The sequence below is a fragment of the Rousettus aegyptiacus genome, unplaced genomic scaffold (genome assembly GCF_014176215.1).
Source record: "Rousettus aegyptiacus isolate mRouAeg1 unplaced genomic scaffold, mRouAeg1.p scaffold_m13_p_1, whole genome shotgun sequence".
In the NCBI taxonomy this organism is placed as follows: domain Eukaryota; kingdom Metazoa; phylum Chordata; class Mammalia; order Chiroptera; family Pteropodidae; genus Rousettus; species Rousettus aegyptiacus.
In genome coordinates this window covers 128,867,949-128,889,865 of record NW_023416284.1, presented here as the reverse complement: position 1 = coordinate 128,889,865, position 21,917 = coordinate 128,867,949, and the positions used below count along the sequence as shown (strand labels likewise).

The 21,917-nt window shown below is 37.9% G+C and overlaps 1 protein-coding gene across 3 annotated transcripts in view; it reads right to left on the bottom strand.

Moving 5' to 3' along the window:
• HTR1E (5-hydroxytryptamine receptor 1E) overlaps window positions 1-21,644 on the bottom strand; it is a 61,490-nt gene extending 39,846 nt beyond the window's left edge. The window contains exons 1-2 of one of the 3 annotated variants that reach the window (XM_016128213.2): window positions 21,454-21,644; window positions 12,928-13,091 (exon numbers count right to left, since the gene is read on the bottom strand). The gene's annotated coding sequence lies outside the window, so the exon portion shown is untranslated. Of the gene's footprint in view, window positions 1-12,927; window positions 13,183-21,453 lie in introns of those variants that run through there. The other 2 variants (XR_001594860.2, XM_016128212.2) reach the window with 2 other exon arrangements.
• Between the last annotated feature and the right edge of the window lie 273 nt (window positions 21,645-21,917).

The following is a 21,917-nucleotide window of genomic DNA, read 5'->3' as shown; positions in this document are numbered from 1 at the left end:
AAAGAATCTAGAACCTTTTTTTTTTCTTTAATTATTTATTTATTTTTGCTGATTGTTGGCCAGAGGCTGCCCTCACTTTCTACAGGCCGCCCCCAATGTGGCCCACATTGTAGTTCACGGCAGCCATTTTCTTCTTCAAAGTCAGCAGGTGAGTGAGAATATACTTGCTAGTAAGACTCAGTCTTCTATAAGGTAAGGAAGTGAGATCCCTTCACCATTGTTGTATTTTCCTGGTTAGAATCAAGTTACAGACCTCACTCACAGTCACAGGGAGAAGAGTACACAATGGTGCAAATACCAGAAAGTGGAATCATTGGAAATTACCTTAGTATCTGTCTACAACAAACACTTCCCAAGTCTTCAAATTGTGAGACACTAGGCCTGATGAAACCTCCTCCCTTTACCTCTTATAAACACCTATTGTGGAAGATGTGGCTATTTATAAAATCCAGTGGAAAAGTTATCAAATTTATATTAGTGCTTGAATGACAGACCAATGGAGCAGAATAGAAACTCCTCAAACAGACCTAAGTGCAAATGGGAATTCTGATTATGATAAAAGTGGTATCTAAAATCATTGGGAAAATGAGGGGCTTATGGTGTATAGCAATTTGAAAAAAGATAAAGTTAGATCCATACCAGAATTCTAAATGTAAAAATGTATATACCAGAAGAAAACATAGGTCAATTCTTTTATACCCAGGGGAAAATACTTCATAAAGCTGCTTCAGAATCCAGATGCAATAAAAGAAAATATTAATAAATTTGACTATTTTTTAAAGTTACATGGCAAAACAGATATATGCAAACACACAGAGAGAAAATATTTGCAGCATATATTGAAGATGAAAGTCTAATCTATGTAATGTAAAAAAAGGCTCTTAAAATTAAATGAAAAAGATTGAAACCCAATATAAGAAAATGGGCAAAAGACAAGAATTGACAGTTTATGAAAAGATATACAAAAGACCTTTGAACATGAAAACATGTTCAAATCACTCATAATAAAAGAAATACAAATAAAGCTATACTGAAATATCATTTCTCACTTACAAGATTGACAAAAATTAAAAAATTTGTCAATATACTCTATTGGGCAAGGTTGAGAGAGGAAAAAATCATTCCCCCACACTGCTGATATGGCAATTAGACAACGTCTAACAAACCTACACTTATATTTACATTCTGATTTAGCAATCCCATTTCTAGGTGTTCACTATATGACTATGTTTCACCCTTCTCTTAGTAATCCTACTTCTATGAATTTAACTCTAAAATACAAAGAGCCCTACATTAATTATTGCAATATTATTTTAAAAGTAAAATACTAGAAATAACTTCAAAGCCCTTGCAGATACTACTGGTTAATTAAACTATGGTTCGTCCACAAAACAGAGGACAATGTTATCATGAAAAATAATCAAGAGGAAGAACTTTTTGAACCAATATGGAGCTATTTCCAATACATATTGATAAACAAACAAAAAAAATGCAAGATTTACAAGAACATATTTACTTTTTGTGTAAGACAAAAGGTAAATGTATATGTTTAGTTTGCAAAAAGAAACACAAGAAAGATAAACCAGAAACTAATGTAAATGGTTACCTATGGAGAGCAAATGAGAATGAGATTAAAAGAGTAGGCGTACTTACTTCTCTAAGTGTACTTTTAAAAATATGTTCTGACTTTTGAACTACATAAATACTTCATATGTTCAAAGAATAATGAATTGAAAAACAATGGAAAAAAGCAATTTGTAAAATAAGATATAAATAGAAACAAATGTACCTAATCAAATTGATAATATAGTGACACATACTTTATAATACTAAATAATATATATTCTAAGGAAAAAAATAACTTCAATCTTTACCTTTACTCAGAAGCTTTGTTAGCAGTAGTATTGGTACAATAATTCTGTAAATATTTTGTATGTGTGGTAGGCAGCACACATGAATAAATATATTAATGTAGTTAGAAAAAGAGTTCTCACTGTGAAAGGAGATAAATATGAAGTGAGATGGTGAGAAAGAACCCTGAGATGCTAGATTTGAATTGGAAACATTCATATAAACTTGTAATTTAAAACCATTTTCCTAGTTCTATTCACTAAGAAGGCCTATGAGCAACAAAGTATACCTAAAGCCTAAATTATGGTTTTTAAGCACCATTCCCCGTTAAAAGAAATCAGTACACCTCGCCTAAATTGATAATTCCAAATCAGTATAGAGTCTAAAATGAGTCCAGAATGTTGTGACTTAAAATAGTTCAACCTTTACATATGTGTACATATACATATATAAACATACATGATACACATAATGTGTTTGTTTAATTTGTATATATGTACACATGCACACACGCATATGGAGAGAGACAGTCAAAGGCAAATCGCTGTGGGAAAATGTTAACATTGGTGAGTCTAGCAGAATATACCCATACTCGTAGTACTAGTCTTTCCATTTTTCTGTAAATTTGCCATTTTCAAAATAAAATGTTGGAATAGGGGAAAATTTCAAGTATAAGAATTAAAATAATAAGAAAAGATACTTCATCCAGAACATAATTTGAAGGTTGAGTGATTTAGCGCTTTAGAATTCTGAGTCTGCTTGACATTTGGAAGCAATTTTAAGGATGGTAAAGCATTATCTGTTAAAGGAAAGTTCAAAGGAAATCAGAGGAGACAATAATGGTACGTTTAGGAGAAAACTATGGAAGCGATATCAGAAGGGGCTTCTAAACTAGAACAGTGTGATAAGTCTTCCTTGAGCCCATTGGTAGGCTTTCTGGAGGCTTTTTCTGGGAGAAGCCAATTTTGTTAAGTGGTCATGTCTGCAGTCTTCTTCTGATGGACACCCAAGTGTTTCTACCTAAAGAGGAAGGCTATGTGGCGAAGCTTCCTAGATAGTACAAGGAGCAGCAGCAGCCTGGGGTGGGGGTGGGGATGTGTGTGCAGAGCAAAAATTCTGCATGTGGTCACCTACATTTCCAAGGTGGGGTTTTACTACTGTACTATGACCCTGGGCATGCAATGACCTGCGACAATAGATCTTACAACCAAGTATCAGCGAAAGAAGTTCTATTTCTTTTCACATATGGAACATTCTCCTGTTTTCAAGGTGCTACCACATATAGACATGGTCTTATTTGATCTTGATAAGCAACATATGGAATAACAGCAAGAGTAAATATTGTAAATCTAAATTTTACAGGTGACAAGTTGACAGAGAGGAGGCTTTGCTTAAGGTCACATGATCAGCAAGTGCAGATGGGAAGATAATCGGCCTGGGGCCCATGTTCCCTCTCAATTGCTCTGTAGGAAATAAGTGCTGGTGCCAGCAAGAGATATCATTTGCTGCAACAAGACTGTCAGGGAAATTGATTCTTTGGTAGACCTTAAGGAAGTGTAGGAAAGTGTGGTGAAGTCATAAGACATGGGCTCAGGGAAGCTCTTGAAAATCAAGCTTGCTATCAGGAAGCAGATAATCCATTTGCTCTGGTTTATGCTGCACTCATTTCCCAGATACATTTAGTGATGGTGCTCTGGAATATTTGTTTCATTAGGGGATGTTTCCAAGATAAGGGGAAAAATCAAATGAAAAAATGTGCTGCAGACCAAATTTGACTTCCATTAAACATTCTTTACAATCTTTTAAAAAGAACAGAGGGTATTGACAAGAGCTTCAGATTCAGAAAGAATAAGAGAAAATGACAAGCTCGTTTTCAATTTTTGTTGCATTTGCCTGCTTCTGACTCAGCAATAGAGTATTTACTTTTTTTCGGGAGTTGACTGTTTTCATTACAAGCAGGCTTTGTCCTTATACACTATAATAGAAAGTGTCTCTGGGTCTCTCATCCTCTGAGAAGGATCCCACAACATCCCCTTCCACAGGGTGGGCTTCCAGCAAACATGTGTCTATTCTGTAGCTCTCTGACCAGACATAATGGATGAACCAGTGAATGGCTGCCTCACTGGTGTTGAAAGAGCTGTTCAACTATTTTGAACTGAAGACATGCACATTGGTAAAGTGTGGGGCAGTCCTCCCTGTCTTGTGCACATACACCAAAGAGGAGAAGAAAGTCATAGAATAAAGTTAATTATCTTATTGAAAGAAACACAGCAAGAGACCATATGATGAGAGGCTGACAGCCTAAATAAAAACAGAAATCTCCTAGGCTCTGTTGGCTTCACAGTCCCAGTGCTAGCTGCTGTAGTATTTGGCTCTGCAAATTACCTTTGACTTCCTCGAAATATCACTTTCTGGAGATTGTGAAAACGTCCATGATATTTTGTAGCTCCTCCCATCAAGAAGTAAACTTATAAATTACTTTGTCCAATAGAATGTGGCAGAAATGGAATTGTTTGTTTCAAATCTGTGTCTCAAGAGCTTTTTGGCTTCCTCCATTGCTCTTTTAGGAACCCGTGACCACCAAGTAAAGACATCTTGTCTAGTATTCTGAATGTCGAGAACCACATGACCCATCTGCTTCCTTTACACTAGCTGACTGCCTGCCAACCCCCAGAAATGTGAGAATATACTAGATCATTAGCCTTGTAACTGACCTACCAGTCACATGCAGATGCATAAGCAATCTCAGCAGAGACCAGCTGAGCTGCACCACAGCAGAAAAATTACTCAGCCCATCTCCAAAATTGAGTTAAATAAAGGGTGTTATTTTATATCATTGACTTTGGGGGTCATTTGTTATTCAGTAAAAGCTAACTGATAGATCCTTGTACCCTTCTGATAAACTCCTTGGAAACTATTTTCTCCCTAAGCTAACTTGAAGTGTGCAGTTTTGTATCTGTGCATGTTTTTACTTGCAATCCAAAGAATCTTGACCAAGAGAGAAACTGTATGAATAGAAAAGGCTACAATTAACAGAGCTACAGAGAGAACGTGGAATTTATAGGCTGAGTCACTTAGGGAAGCATACAGAAAGAATGCCCTCATTCGTATCATGTAGTGAAACAGTTGATTAGGCAAGGAACCCACTCCTACACCAATGGATGCCCATAAAATATGTTAATCATATACTTTACCTCACGATCCTTGTCCTGTGGGGTGCAATGTATTCTCTGGTAGCCAATGTATGGAGACAGTGAAGATTTTTGCATTTTGTATCTTTTTCTAAGTGGGAGTGTTTGTGGTTCTGTTAGTTAATTTCTCCATTTAACCACTGCATTGCAGGATGGAAAGGACTATTGTCTGAACAAAATGAAGTCTGATCGAAAGGGAAAATGGACTAATTGGGAAATCATTCACTTTGAGAAGAGAGGCCCATTGATGACATTTTTTTGAAGTTAGTTGCTAGATACAACTGGTTGGATTATCTCCCTTTTGGAACAGGATGGGTGAGAATGTAGTTTAATATAAGATGGTTAAATCACATATGGCAGGGAGAGCTCTTCAATAAATGAGAAGAAAAGTAGGAGTGTGTGCGTGTATGCATGTGCACGTATGTCCACGTGCCGACTAAAAGGAAGAATAAAACAACTTTGGGGGGAGTATCCCTATAATCTATATCCTTTTTTTTTCTCTGCACGCTCTTCCCCTCCTGCTAGGACTAGATTCCCAGCAACCTTGTTTGTGTTCCATAACCTCACCCCCAGACATTGTTGATTGGGCCAAGCATAGACACCTAGTTATAGCTGGGCCAATCAGTCTCTTTTCCAAAAATATGAAACTGTGAGTAGGAGATGCTAAGTTGTTTAAATCTGGACGTCTAAACTAAAGGAGCTGTGGAACATCTACACTTGGCCGCATACATGCAGAAGCGTTGAAAATCAGTCCAGAGAGAGGATAAGAGAAGAGAGGAGAGGGTGGGGAGATGGTAGAGAAAACAGAACAGGAGAAAAAAAAGACACATACACATTGCATTCCAGGTTTTTGATAAACTGTCCAGCAGCTAGTTCTGGCTCTTGAGTTCCACCAAATATCCTACCATTTCTAATAAATGCCCTTCATGATTAAGCTAGTAGGAATATGTTATTTGTAATCAAAAGAACCTCAACTAAGGAAAATTCACATTAATGAAAAGGTAGTTGTTAAAAGTTTCTTAACAAATAAAAGGATATTTGCCAGTGCTTGGCTCTACCTGGTTTCTATTTTATTTTCTGATACTTATTCCAGTAGTCAATCTAGGGGCCTAAAATATTGTGTGCCACTTAAAATTCCTTTTATATTATTAGAAGAAAAATATTTTTCAATCTCACAGGGTATATTTAAATAGACACATCTACTGTTTATTCTTCCAGTGAATTGAGTTTTGAATATAGCCTTTATCAATCTACAATTCATTTTTGAAAAATGAGTATATAACTATCAGTTAATGCATAACATGTTGTAAGAAGATTATCATTATCAAGTTAAAATCTGCTTAACAACTAATGCTCCTCTAGCTTGTCTTTTTAACTAGTGATAATTCATCCTGGAGTTCATAAATCAATATAGGTATAGTTATTCATGTAGGAAATGGCATTAGTTTTAAAACTTGCATCTTTTAAGCAAAAAATACTTATCAATTTAGATTTAATGATGACATGTGAAGGCTCTCGGAGTCTAGAATGAAAGTAAATCTATTTAAATAAATTTCTTACTTCGGAGTTTAGGCAAAAAAAACCTAAGGCTCTTTATGAAAAGAAAAACATAAATACTTCAAAGACTGTACTGCTAAAGAATAAAAGCTGATAAGGAGACTTTTAAGTTATTTTGATCAGTGTAGACAACTAGATAGTGCATCCAACGCCCAAACCGCCAAAACAATTGGGAGGGAAAAAAATCTACATTAGTGATCTTCAAGTTCATATTTGAATTGGTTACTTTTGTCTGTGTTGGCAGCATCATGAAGCCTTTGGATTATGATAAATAAGGCTTTATTATGGAATAATGAAATAATGGACTATCTGAAATAATGTCAATAACATCATTAAATCATCATGATAGAGAAAGTTATTCAATGAATCAATGAACTCTCCTCCCCAAACAAATGCTGAAAAATCTAAGTATAAGATGGACGAAAAGTCATGAATGAAGCTTGCTGTCTCACCTCAGAGATGATCACCCTTGGAGAATGATTTAATTCTAAAAAAATAGGTTAAAAAATTTCTCCCAACTTTGAAATTGTTATAGATATTTGGTTTACTCCATACTTAGAAGCATTGTCATAGCATTTTAAACCTGAAAGACATTTTATACCAAATCTGATAATTTACTCATAAACATGACAAAACTGAGGCCCGGAAGGCTTGATAATTTCCCCCTGGTTACAAAAATAATACAGCAAAACCTTAGAACCAATAATAAAGCAGCTCTCATTATATTTGAGTGCTTATTATACGGCAGATGCTATGCTAACAGCATCGTATGATTTTTCTCATTTTGATTCTGATAATCCTATAACGTTTGTATTATCACTGTTATTGCATGATATTATTACTATCATTTTACAGATGTGGAAACTAAGGCAGAGGGTAGTTAAGTACCTTGTTCAGTGCCAGGCAGCCAAGAAGTGGAAGGGCTGTGTTTGAACTCTGATCTGACTGTTCTGAAGTCCCAGGCCATAGACTTCCCATCACACTATGACTCCTCTTTGCCCTCCTTCTCTATCAGAACTTTATAAGGTCTTATGGAAAACTTCTCTACCTAAAGAAGAGTTTGTATTTTAACAACAGGCAATGTAGATGTCTGAAATATTTTTTAATAATAGTATTTAAAGGCAGCCTGAACTTGAATAGTATGACATTAAACACTAGGTAAGCAAGCAAGATAGTGGAGTTTTGTTAAAATTCAAGGGAACGACCTGACTCTTAATATTTAACAGTGACAAGGAATTTGAACATAATATTCTCATTTAGAAAATGTTTTATTCACTGTGCATTTAGGTATTAGACTAATTCTCTGTGGAAAAATTCACCAGGCAGCTGTGTATTCATTTGCCATATGCTACATTCTCTCTGAGCCAGACGTGATGAAACCTGATTTACATTTGGAAGACACCAGCTGCCTCCCCCAGCAAACACACTTACCCAGTGCTTGGTAGGTAATGGGAACCTTCTAACTGAATGCTGCATGAGTTTAGCATTCTTCAAGAGCCACTGGTTTAGTGGGAAGTTATATTCTATTTAAAAAATAAAAGGCTGGAACAAGAACCAAGTATTTCTTTAGTCACTTGTAATAATAAAAATTACAACAAAATGTTTATTTTAATTAAAAAATAAATTTAACAATAAATTGAATTAAATTTATTATAATAAAATATTCGGTTACAAGTTATAATCTAGTTCTAACAATAGGTCTGGTCATTGCTAGTAACAAACCTATCTTGTGGGCTCCAGACTTCCCTCGAATGTTTTTGACAGAAATATTCGAACACATAGACAAAAACTTCTCAAAGCTAATTCTTAAATCTCTTTCATAAAGATAATGACATGGTCAACTTTTGCGAAAGTTAATTGAACAGAGAAGACCTAAATTTTAGCGTTAGCTTGGCCAACAAATCCCTGTATGTGAGAAATTTACCCTCCTGTGTTTCTTTCTGCCTTCAAAACAACAACAGTAGCAACAAAGGCACACTTATAGAACACCTACAAGGTGCCAGGCACTGTTCTAAGCACTTTTCATATGTTAACGTTAACTTTTGGAAACCCAAATGAGGTATTTATTAGCATTCTTCTCATTGCAGAGGTAAGGAAGCTGAGGCAGGGAATGGTCATGTGATGTAAGTGACGGAACTAGGGTTCAGTTCCAGATCTGTGTTAATCATAATTCATAAAGGTATAAAGTACTTATACTATCTTAATCACAACGAATCCTCATCAATTGAAGGTGGAAGATCTCTGGATTAGTGACAATTCTTTCAAACACAAATGAAAGGAATTTTCGTAAATTGGTTTTTGCAAAAAGGGAGAATGCATTTTCTAGGGAAAATTCAATGTCAAGGGTAGACCTGGCACTGGTGGGTCCAGAAACACAGACAGTGTAATCAAGAATCTTTCTCTATCTTTTCTTTTCACCATGTAAGCTTTTATCTTTAGGAGGCTCTGTCCCTATGCCAGGTCCCAGCAGTTCCAGGCACAGATTCTCAGATCTCCAAAGCAGTAAAGATATATTGCCTTGATGGCACTTGTAAACCTCTAAACTGAGTCACTGATTCTGACTGATCTGCTCTGGATCATGGGCTATCCCTGAATTAAGCTCAGGGGACAGGAGAGCAAGATGATGTGCCTGACCTGGGTCACAGGTATGTAACTCTTGAGCAAATGGTACATTCGGTTTGACTTGAACCACACCAATTGAGAGTGAAGAGGTGTGATTCCTTAATACAAGTCAGGAAGAGGGGTGTTACCGCAGAAGAGGGATGGATGCTGGGTAGGCAAAAAACGACAGATGGCCATCCCAATTAGATTGTTGCTTCGGCAATTTCCAGCATTAAAAGCCTATAAATTTCTGCCAAAGGAGGGAGAGAAGGGGAGGAGGGAGAGAAGGCTATGATGTGTGTATAAATCCTATCCTCACTTAAATTACCAAACCTCACTTCCCCCTAATGACTTCGAGGACTCCTTTGCTACAGAACTTATACTAAAATAATTGGGATAATGAAGCACAATGATTTATGTAAAAAGAAATTATTTTCCCATTATAATTTTATAGTACTGTATTAAAAAATACAAACCAAAAATCCAATAGTAATGATTGGTTAAGTAGGTTATGGTATATTCTTACAATAGAATATCATATATGTATCAAAAATGATTTTAAAGAATAATTATATCTGAAAGTATTGAAGATATAATGCTAACTGGAAAAAAGTTAAGTGGATCAAAAGCACATAGTATGTTAATTTTATTAAAAAAGAAACATCTATATTTTGCCTATATAGAGAAAAAGCATGGGGGCAGGGCCAGAAATACATCTAACTATCAATAATGGCTATCTCTTGATGGTGGAGTTTTGAGTAATTTTAACTCTAATCAGTATACTTTTCTGTATTTCCACATTTCCTACAATGAATGTGTAATACATTTATAATCAGGGAAAAAAATCCTGAAAGTAGTTGAACAGAGGATTTTGAATTGTACCTGTTTTATATCTGTAAATTTGTGTCAGTTTACAGTGAGAGAAAAATGTAGATAGCATAAGAATCAAACGTAAAACACTGTTTGAAATAACCAAGAGTTGGTTATATTTGCCTACTTCAGAAGGCTGTTTGGTGAGTTCTTTAATAATTATAAAGCTTGATTATATACTAGAAGAATATTTATACAGGTGTGCTTAATTTTAGAGCACTTGATATAATGTCAGAAAATTCAAGCTAATTAGATAAAGATATATATTGTAAAAATACTAATTATATCACAATATCTCATGTGCATTATAAAATTCCACTAGATATGTGGAAACTCTCTTTGTGTATTTGAATTATGGGTCAGTTTCCAAAAATTATATTTGTTATCTACTTTTCCAGGCAGCATATCTAATGTGCAAAGCAAGATAAGATTAATCCACTAAGTTACTGTAAAAATGGAGAGTAGCAGGATTTGGTGCAAACATTTAAAACATAACTGATAAAAATCACATCCGTTTAGTTCAGTTGTCAACAAAGGAACAAGAAGCAGTAGCTGAAATATATAATCTTTTTATCATTGTTGTCATCATCATCATCTCTACTATCGTCATCTAATTTTTTAGGTTTCAGCATAGTTTTATGTATACTGTCTCATTTTATCTTGGTAATGCCATTATTATCATTGCTTTTATAAGAAAACTAAGGCATGAAACAAATAAATGGTTTTTCCAAGGTCATACACAGAGCAAGGTATAGAATTCAGATCTCTTACTCTTTGGTTTGCAATTTGGAACTAGATTCTTGATGTTAACAAAACTAATAAAATTTTGATTTTGCTTAAACTTTACATTTCACAAATTTCTTTTACCTAGGTATTCTAATTTCAATCTAAGAACAATTCTACGAGGTACTAATATTGGCAGTTAATACTAAATTGAGGCTTTATCGAACAGCTTTTTGTATCTTATCATATTGTGGCAGACAGCTTTAAGATGGTCCTCGATGATCCCTCCCTTCTGGTATTAATGCCCTTCTTTAACTGTTCTCTTGAATGTGGGCTGTAACTAAAGGCTTGCCTCTAATGAATGGAATACAGCAGTAGTGATGAAATGCCACTTCTGTGATTAGGTTACAAAAACACTGTGGCTTCCATTTTGGAATCTCTCGCTCTCAGCCTTTGTTCTGGGGAAAGCAAGCTGCAACACCTGGGAAAAGCAAACTATTGATAATAGCCCATGTGGCAATGAACTGAAGTCTCCTGGCAACAGTCAGCCAGGACCCAAGGCTTGTCAACAGCGAGTTTAGAAGCATATCTTCCCTGCTTGTGCCTTGTATGCAGTCCTGGTTGACACTTTGCAGCCCTCTAAGAAACCTGAGCCAGAGGACCCACCTAAGCCATGCCCAGATTCCCAACCCACATAAAGTGTGAGATAATAAAAGTCTGTTGTTTTAAGCCATTAAGCTTTGGGGGTAATTTGTTTTGTAGCAACAAATAACTAACACATAGATTTTGATTCTCATAATAGCCCTCTGAGGTAGTACTGTTATGACAGGCCCATCTAACAAATGAGGAAATTAAGGTTTAGAGAGGTGAAGTAATTTTCCCCAAAGCAAGCAGTTAACAATTGGCAGAGTTGGGGTATGGCTCCCTGGACATTTGAGCTAGAGCTTGATTCTCCTGCTGGATTGCCCTGTAAGAATGAGACAGTTTGACTTAGCACAGGTGAAAATGTAAAGGATGAATTACAACAGCATGCTTGGAATTGAGAAACTTCCTAGAAAGGAGGCTAAGATAGGCAGGGCAGGTATTTTTGTCCTATTGTAATGATGACAAAACATGCAGCTCACACAGCCAGGAGGCAGAGACATTAACCCAGGCCATCTGACCCTAACTCCTCACCTTTAGAATCATACTCATTTTTTAAAAATAGGCAAACCATATGCTACAAAATCCACATATTTTCAAATTATTAATGGTAATAATGGTAACATGTAATAATTATAATAATGATAATATGGACCATCAATTATTAATTAAATGCTGGCTAGTGTTATATATTTCTGAGAAACAGGCGCTCAAGTACACTCAAGGCAATATGAGAGATTTTCTACAAGTCAGTGGGGCTTAGCTGACCACCTTTTTAGTATAATGGTATAAATTGCCACAATATATTGGAGAAAATCGTTCCATCTGCAACACAAGCATTTCCTCTGCTCCCAAATGGAAAAACTAATCAAATTTCAAGAGTTTTGAGGTTTTTTTTTTTTTTTTTCCTCTAAGTCATTTCCATCCCTTCTTAGTAAGACATTTTATTTATATGTAAGTTGCTAAACCCTGAGGTCTGTTCATTTTGGTCCTCCAATGCATTAGGCATAAAGTAAGGCCTCCGAGGGCCTTGGAAACAGGCTTATCATAGCACAGAAAGGGTAAGGAGATTGCATTGCTTTACCAGTTTAGAATCTATGAAATAAAATATGGCTTGCCAATATGAACATATCTTGTAAATTTAATTGCAAAATTGCTAATTACTAAATGTCATATTTAATACTTGATTTCTTTTTTTAGAGTATCCATGTAAGAAACTGAATTAGGTTCACAGGTGCAGAGTGAGCAAAAAGTTAAAACAGTTCTAAAGAAAACAATCAAAGAGGAAACCTTGCTCCTTTCCCTGAATGGTTACTTAAATTATGCTAGACTGTAAGGCAGGAGAGTATTCATTGGATTAAATGGCAAATTCTCGTACCAGGTGACAAAAATTTCCTTGAGTAAGGCAGAGTTCAGCATTAAAACTTGCATTATGTAATAAAGTTTTAAGATGTAAGCCACTTAAATAAGTATACAGTTCTTATTCACTTACGGTAATAAAGGAGATAATTACAATGCTGCACTGTATTGTAGCGATAAATATTATAGAATCTTCTTGAGATGGATCAGGCTTTCATTTTTCCATTCTTCTTGGACTCTTCTTATATTTCTCAGGCCTGTTTTCTCCCCGGTGATTTGCAAGCTTAGTACAAATCCCTACAATTACATTGTTGTTAATCAGGCAAGCTATTGGCTTTTGTATATTTTGTAGCTAGCCATATTATTGAATTTCTCCATTCTTTTAAAAGGCATTTTTATTTATTCACTTGAATTTTTCTAGTCGGTAATCTATAAATAATAATACAGCTACTGCCTGACCAGAATTTATAAATTTATAAACCCCTTCCCTTCCCTTCCCTTTTTTTCCCTTCCCCTCCCTTCTCTTCCTTTCTCTTCCTTTTCATTCCATTCCATTCATCAGAACTTTCAGATGAGTATTAAATGATGGTGGTATTAGCATCCTTGTCTTATCTTTATAGTTTTTTTTTTTTTTTACCAATAAACATGATGTTAGCTATTGTTTCAGAAAGATGTTCTTATGATGGAAACCTGTTACTTTCTATTTCTAGTTTACCAAGAAGTTTATTTCTTATTTTTCTAGTTTACTAGTTTTTTTTTAAAGTTATGAATATATATTGAATTTTATAAACATTTAGTAACCTTTGGGATGAGCATTGGCACACTGATGTGATATTCTTGCTCACTTCTAAAGGCTGTTTGCTTTCCCTATAAAGAAGACTCTGGTAATAAAATATTTGCAACATGAGAGTAACATACTTTCTTGCTTAAAGAGTACACATCTCTAATCAGGGATGTACTTCTTTGAGAGTAAGTTCCCTTATAAATTTTCCAAGGGATTCTTCTACAAACTAGACTGTGAGAGGCACTGCTATAGAGCATGCAGAAATCATGTGACTTTCTGGGTACAAAGCAATGGCAAATGGAACTCCAAAGTCACTTCCTGGGATCAGTCTCTTCTGTATTTATAAAGGAGGGTTCTGTGAGTGTTTTCAGTGGTTAGAGAAAGGTGCGCCCAAGGGCATTCTCTGGGGCTTGAGGACATACTTGATCTGGGGCAATGTTTAGTAAATAAAAGAAAAAAAATCTTGCTGAAAGGGTTTTAGGGCAGTGGAACTCAGCCTGAATTTATCTCTCTTTATTTTCTACAAGGTCAGCTTCACATCCTTCATCTAAATTTAGATCGGAATTATTTCTATAACACCCCACACAAGAATAATTATGGAGATAACAGTTATAATAATACCTATGGTTTACTTCACAGCCCATGTTGCGCTACCCTTTCTTTACTCCTCACAATAGGTCTATAAGGTAGGACTTGTCATTCACATTTTAGAGAAGGGACAACTGAGGCACAAGGCCATCAGAGAATTTGCTTTAGGTGATAAGAACAAAATGAGGGGAGAGTATCAGATTATAATTAATAGAAGCAAATTAGAGTAAGAGCTACAGAAAATTAATATAGCAAAGGCCAAAAAACCAGTGACATTTTATCGAAAGACCATGTTTTTTTTTTTTTTTTTAAATGATATTTTTGTAGCTACAACTGTTTTTGAAAGGAGACAAAACTGTGGCAGAAAAAGCAAAGAGCACCCAGGAATGGAGCTGGGATGGATGCAGAAAACAGACTGTGATTCTTCTACACTTTCTAGGCAATTTTGTGGAGTGGTTCTTGGTAGGAATTCATTAAATATGGTTATAGGAAAGCTAGGAGCAGCAGCCCCATCATTAAAAACAAACACGGAATGAACCATGAGGTCAGAGGCAGTGTCTCCTGTTCAGGGGCTGCTTTGTCTGATATTGAGAGCAGGTGTATCCCCAGCAGAATCTGCTCTTAGAAGTTCTTCAGACTGACAAACATCAGCTGGCCCCTTTGTCAAAATTGTACAGCATAAAATCCTTTTGTAGGGTGCTATGTTACTGAGTTGAATAGGCAGAGATAATAAGAAGAGGCTTTTTATGAGCAGTTTTTTGGTTATATTTCAGTTGCCACACAGTTCTAATCATAAAGGAGCAGTTATAGCCAAGTCTTTTTCAAGCATTAAATACAGGTCTCTCTCTCTCTCTCTCTCTCTCTCTCTCTCTCTCTCTCTCTCTCTCTCTCTCACACACACACACACACACACACGTTCCTTCGGATCATCTAAAAACTTCCTCCTGAAGCTTCTGAAGACAGTTGGCAATATACCCTCTCTATCTTGTTATGAGAATGTCTGCATGAAGGGGCCATATACATTTATGAGGATTCTTGCTGCCCACATACTTTGAGTGGTTTAGAAACCTGAGTATAATGTAATAAGTAAACACTGATTTCAGTGTTGGTAGAAGTCTGGAAAGTTATTTAGTTTAATCCTCTGTAGTTGAAGTGCATATAAAAAATGTCCTGAGAATGACATAGAGACAAGGGGCTTATAGTCTAGCTGATGGTACTGGGTCAAGATACCCTTCAATTGTCAGCCTTTTCAGGAGTGTCCTCAGTGGCAGAGGGCTGCTTCCCAAAGATAGTGCCTTTCTTGGGCGCAGCACACATTCAGTTCCTGGAGCAGGATGGGGTTGAAAAGCCCCACCCTCTGGCCTGTCTTGGGAGAACTCTGATGGATTATTTTAGCTCAGAACCTCACAGGGTTAGCTGGGTCTGTTGTTGGGCCCACTTTGCAGCTCAATTTCTTCCTCTGCCCAATCCTGCTTCCTTTCCTTTCTCCAGTGTTTCCCAAGGGCATTCCCTGATAAACAACAAACCCCATCTGGGGTATGTTTCTCTTAGGGCATGGAGAACCCAAGCTGTGACATGCCCTCAAGGATGCTGCACTTCCCAACGAGGCAGTGTCCACACCTCATAGGCAGTCTAATTGCATCTTCGGACGGCGTTAGACAGTTCCTCCATGAAGTGCTGGAATCTAGCTCTCTACACTTTTAACTAGTCTGTCCTCCTGAACCAACCAGAACAGAACGAGGCTGCCTACATTCTATTTCTTTTATTTACACTCTCTTACCCTGAATTCTGTTTTATAGTCTAAAAAGTAAAATAAAGTTTTAGTTGATTCCTCATTACCTCCTTTTCTTGTGATTGTGCTGCTGAAAGAGGATGAAATTGAAGGGAAAAGCAAGTGATTCATAGGTCAACAGTTCAGGAAATATGCAGTAGTTCTTATTTTTTTTTAGGTGGCTGCCCATTATAGATTGGGGTGTGAGGAGGGCTGCTGTAGGAGGAAGGGGCGCAGTGGGGGAGCCAGGGGCAAAACAAAATACTTTGTAGCAGAAGCACAGATTTGGAGTCACCTTGGGCAATTCTTTCAATCTGCTGAGATCCAACAAATATGTTCTTACTCATCATTCTGTGTTCTCAGTCCTGGGGAAAGGAAACATCGTTCACCAGGTTTAGAAATCCGGGAACTGCCCTGCATTCCATACATTTCCTTCACTCCTTACATCCATTTAATCTCTGCGTGTTATCATTTCCTTCTTCCCCTACCGTCTCAATTCATCTTGTTTCTATTTCTCTCTCTCCATGTCTACTACTACTGCCTTGGTTTGGGCTCTCATTATAGTAACTGCCTCCTGCAGACCTGTTCCCTTCCACTCTATATTGCATTGCAGCCAGGGTAAGCTCTCTATAACACCAAGCTAATTATTTTGGTCAACAGCTTAAAATACTATACGAAAGCATTTATTTATTATAGCAAAAACCTGGAAACAACTCAAATACCTATCAATGGTAGAATAAATAAGTAAATTGTGGCACATCTGTACAATACAATGCTGTCTTACGACAACAATAAATGAACAAGTTACTGGTATAACCATTCACATGAATAAATTTCGTGAATATAACATTGAGTCAAATCACAAAAAAGATAATTCTGCATCATTTATGTGTATATAAAGCTGAAAATAAACTGACGTTGGAATGCAGGTCTTGGGTACATTTAGAGAGGAGAGTGAAGTAATGATGGCGGGAACAGGAAGGACACTTGTGTAGTGGTGACATTACATTTCTTGTTTTGCTGGTGGTTAGTTACACGGGCATGCTCACTTTGAGAAAAGCTGCTGAGCTTAACACTTGTGATTTTCACACTTTGCTATATGTATGTTATTCTTAATTAATACATTTGAAAATCCTATAATGATTCCCCCAGAGGTCTACAGGGTAAAGCCCAAATTCACAGGATTCCCTCTATGACCAGCACACTTCTCAAACCTTTTCTCTAGCTATTCCCCCTGTGTGTGTTCACTTCATTCACTCTGGATTGTTTACAGCTCCATGAAAAGAACAGCAGGTCAGGTGTTTGGATGACAGAAACTGGTTTTTAATGAATGAATGAATTGTGGTGCTGATAATACTTGCCCTGCAGTGCTTTTGTGAGGATTAAATGACAGAATATATGTGCAGTTCTTAGCATAGTTCCTGAAGCAGAGAAGACACTCATCATATATTAGTTACTTCCTTCTTTCTCCTTTCTGCCAGAACCAGAAAAATGGATTTCTGATAACTCTGAACATTACTAGAGTATCATAGCCGAAGCTACTCTTTGGGAGGTATTACCTATCAATCTCACTATCCATTTGGTGGAGTTTACGACCAAAAGACACTCTGGCTTGTCTTTGATCCCCAAGATTACAAATCTTGACATAGATTTCACTTCCTTGGGCAAACTCTCCCAACAAAATCCATACATTAACGTTTAAGTCTGATCCTTCTCAAATCCCTTGGAAACATCACCACATATCCATTATCTGATAAAAGGGTAAAGAACAGCTGCAACTAAGGAAAGATATTTCATGGGGCCTGGTTTTGCTTTACTTGGGCACTTTAGGTAGATGAGGTCATAGAAGGATCCGAGAGTTCAGAACTGCAAGCTGCTGCTGGTATTGGTTGTTATTTTTCAAAATATTATCTTCTTGCTATAAAAAATGCTTTTCTTCTGATGCCAGATTTCATTAAGACCTTCCATATGGTCTGTACTGATAACGAGAATCTTGAGATGCTCATTCCTCTTACAGCTTGTCGTTTAAAGTGATCCAGATTGGGTTTTACAGCTTCTTCTTAAGAATTTCATCTTCCTAATTCTACAACTGCAATGTTGAGAACTGATCAACAGAAGAGAGCTAGCTATAACAGTGAACCTATTGCAAGTGTTTTGCTGGCTATGTGTATTTTTTCATTTTTGATGTCTTAGGAGAATATGGCCATGAAATAAAAGCACTGAACTCTATTAGGACAAGGACCATAGTGAACCAAGTATCCGTAGTGGGTGAGAAAAAAAAAAAAAGAAAAAAAATTAGAATCAAACTGAATTAGGATTCTCAAGGATTTTGCCAATTTCCATAAATTCTGGTTCTCAGTTTCTTAATCCATAAAATGTGAAAAGGGATATCAAATTATGAAACATAGATTGGATATTGATGAAAGTCCTTTTCTTCCTAGGAAGATGAACTTTGGTAAGTTGACTCTCCTGGGCCCCAAGCTTTAGGGACCACAATGCCACTTCTAGAAAATGACTCAGAGAGGAGAAAACAAGGGAGAAATCAGCCACTCTAAAGAGCTGCTGCCCATTTCTCCCCTTTTCTCTTCCCTGTCTCCTACTCCGCTCCCGGCATTTTGCATACTCATCTTCAGTGTTTCCAAGAAGTTGATGTTCATATACTTTAACATGTATAAAGATGTGGGAGATAGAGAAGAAAGAAGCATAAAGCATGAGATGCTCAGATTCACCTCTGTCCTGAGATGCCCTTGATAGCATATGGTATGAAAAATAAAGCCTTATTTGGTTGAAATTCACCTCTCGGGCAGTCTCAAGCTTACTCGCTCATGTAAATAAACCTACAGAAATAGCAGAAAAGCCTCCCCATATTAAAGTATTAGATTTAGATCTTTTACTTTCAAAGGGTAGCATAGTAGTAAAATTTTAAGAAGGACCACAGAAACATGAAAAAATGATCTGTGCATAAAGCTGAAGTGTAGAGAATAGGATGTTTGAGTAACGAGATGACCTAATGAGTCAGGGCCTGAGGCTTTCTGAAAAGGGATCTACTTTCCATTTGACATCTTGGGATCTTGGTGTGGGGATGGGGGGAATATGTTGATTGAACCAGGTAGGGGAGAAGTTGCTACTAGTGACGTTATCTTATTTTGCTCTTCAATAATAATCTCATCAAATAACAGGGGATGGGACTATATTGTAGTGTCACCTGGGCTAGGGACGGGTTCTGGATTTTGTCTCTTACTAAATATCATCTCTGAGAAATCCTAACTTGGTTATTTTCCTCCAAAAAATAGAAATTTATTTACATGATTAATGCTGACTAGGCATTGATAAGAAGAAATGATAAGCAAATATTTTGAATAGATGTTAAAATGGCTAACAAGGTGACATCAGAATGAGCTGCAAGGGAGGCTGTGACTCATGTCTTAACACATGCCCAATGAATTGGTGTGTCCAGGAGGATACCCAGGAGCACTTGGTCTAGGAATATACCTCAAGTAAAGAAGCCATGGGCAGGAGAAGAGAAAAGAATGAAAACTTGAGTTTTCTATGTTTGTGACGATGATTACTGTGTAATTTAAAATTTGCCAGCTGTTGGATATAAATCATTAATCTAAATATTTTTTGATATAAAAATAATCTGTGAAGTCTTGATCTCTGGAAGTCTTCGTGAAAGGGATAATGATTACCTAAAGGAATACATAGGCATGTACATTAGTTTTTGAGCTCCTCTCCCACTCTATCATTACAAGTCTCAATTTATACAGAGATTTGTAGCAACCTCTGTGTTTCAACAGCCCATATCAGGTGATGATGACATAATCGTGAAGTTCTATCAACAATGATGAATCAGGATTTGAATGAGTTTCTGTATAGCTCTCCAGTGATGAAATATCTGGACAGAAGCACTTCTCCCACCTCAAGGCAGCAAAATAGTTGGCTATGGAGGTGCTATGAAATTTTAGAAATAAGCAACATACTTTGCTTTAAACATGATACAGAAATTGGGCTGAGTCCCACTTAGGAGGCCCGCTTCATTTTCAGGTTCTGTGGTCTGGGAGCTAAAGTTCTGAAGCAGGGAAAAAGGCAGGCAGGCATATTTTCTGAAATTGCTAAGTGGGCTTCAAATGCTTCCTTTCATTTATTTGTTGAAGACAGAATCATCTCACCTAATTCAGCAGGAATACAAGTGTACCAGCAAGAAAAGAAAGGCTGGCTCATAATCTGCTCTTTGTATTTGCAATATATATTCGAAACATATTTCAAATATGCTCCACATTGAAGAGGCTAAACAGGGAGCCCCTGCTCCCTGCCCAATGAACAGGATTAAGTCAGAAAAGTCCCAGATTCACAAGTCCACCCTGGGTGTTTAAGGTCATGCACATTATGCCCAAATGTCTACACACACACACACACACACACACACACACACACACACACACACAGATACACAGGCCATATGTGTGTGTGTATGTAAATATATATATTCTGGAGCAATGTCGAGTTCAGACCAGGAACATAACCTGCTTGGAATTGGGAGTAAAAGAAGAGTGGTAGGAAAACCGTGAATTATTTGGGGAAAAGCTCCTCCCCCAAACCATTTGTCCATCCATTATCCCCTCCTTGACTCTTTGGTGCAGGCAGCAGAGAAGGACAATGAGGAAGGGCAAGAAGAAGCACCCTGGGATGCTGACACCCTCTGCCTCATCCTTCTAACCTAAGGACAAGGTCAAGCAAGGTTGGGTTGAATACAAGGTACTATCCAAAACTGGACACAAAGACATACAAAACATATATTTTGTAACGATGCAAAACCATGTGATTAGTGCAGGAACCACTTGCATTTAGCTTCAATTCCCTTTCATTTTCACTATGTAGGGGGCCAGTGTCTCACCTCGCAGTGTTGGGTGGAAACAGCGTAAGACTAAACTTCCCGTCTTAACTCAAACTTGGACAGCTTTATTTTGTAATTTAAGAAAAAAAGTCATCTCCATCACCTCCTCACCGGATATTTTCTTTATCAGGACTAAGCACATTATTATTTTGTGAGGGCTGGAGCAACCATGCTGTCCTTTCTAATCAAATGTTTTTCAATCACCGTCGGCTTGGAAATCATCTCCTTCTCCAGCGGTCCCCGGAGCACACGCCTCTCCGCGTGATTTCCACTCAAGTTTTTCCTCCTAGAACCCCTTTCACATTTATTTAATCTCTAAGCCGCCTCAAATCCTTTCGCAAGGAAGCCCAATAAAATTCGTAAACCAGTTATACACAATGTCGACGCTCAGGTTCACACATTTGGGGGGACTGTTTGACCGAGAGATGCGTCCCTTATTATAAGGTCCAGGGGGCGGATAATGCCCAGGCGACCTCCGTAGTTTCCCGCCCCCTGCCCCAACTTTCGCCGCCTTTGCGCCTCAGAGGGAGCAAAAATCCCCCAAGGCGGAGCTTGGGCCCCTGGCCTTGGGTGCGGGTGAGCGGGGAAGCCGCGGTCGCCCCTAGAAGGGTGTGCCCCTCACCTTGCGGACGGTGCGTGCAGCCGCGTCGCACTGGGCGAACTGGGGTGTCCCTCCGGCTCCAGAAGTCTCACTCCCAACACGCTCCTTTTGCTCTGGAGCTATATCAAAACGCCACTTCTCGCAATCCCCGGCTCTGGGGTACGCTGAGTCCCGGGGCTCTGTCCCCTCGAGCGTCCTTGGCCCGCGCCGGTGCCCCGGTGTTGCGGCGAAGCGGAGCCGGAGCGCTGCGCGCGGGGCGGCAGGCGCTGCGCTTCGCCGAGTCTGGGCTCCCCGACTGGGAGAGGAGGAGAGAGCGAGAACGGAGGCGAGGAGGAGGAGCAGGGGCTGGGGCAGTCTATTAAATAAATCAACCCGCAGGTTGCAGCTACCTAGGACACCACTGAATCGAGATAGGGGTGGGTGCGGTGAAAACGTGAGCCGGATGCAATGCGGGCGGTGGTGGTGGAGGGGAGGACTGGGGGAGC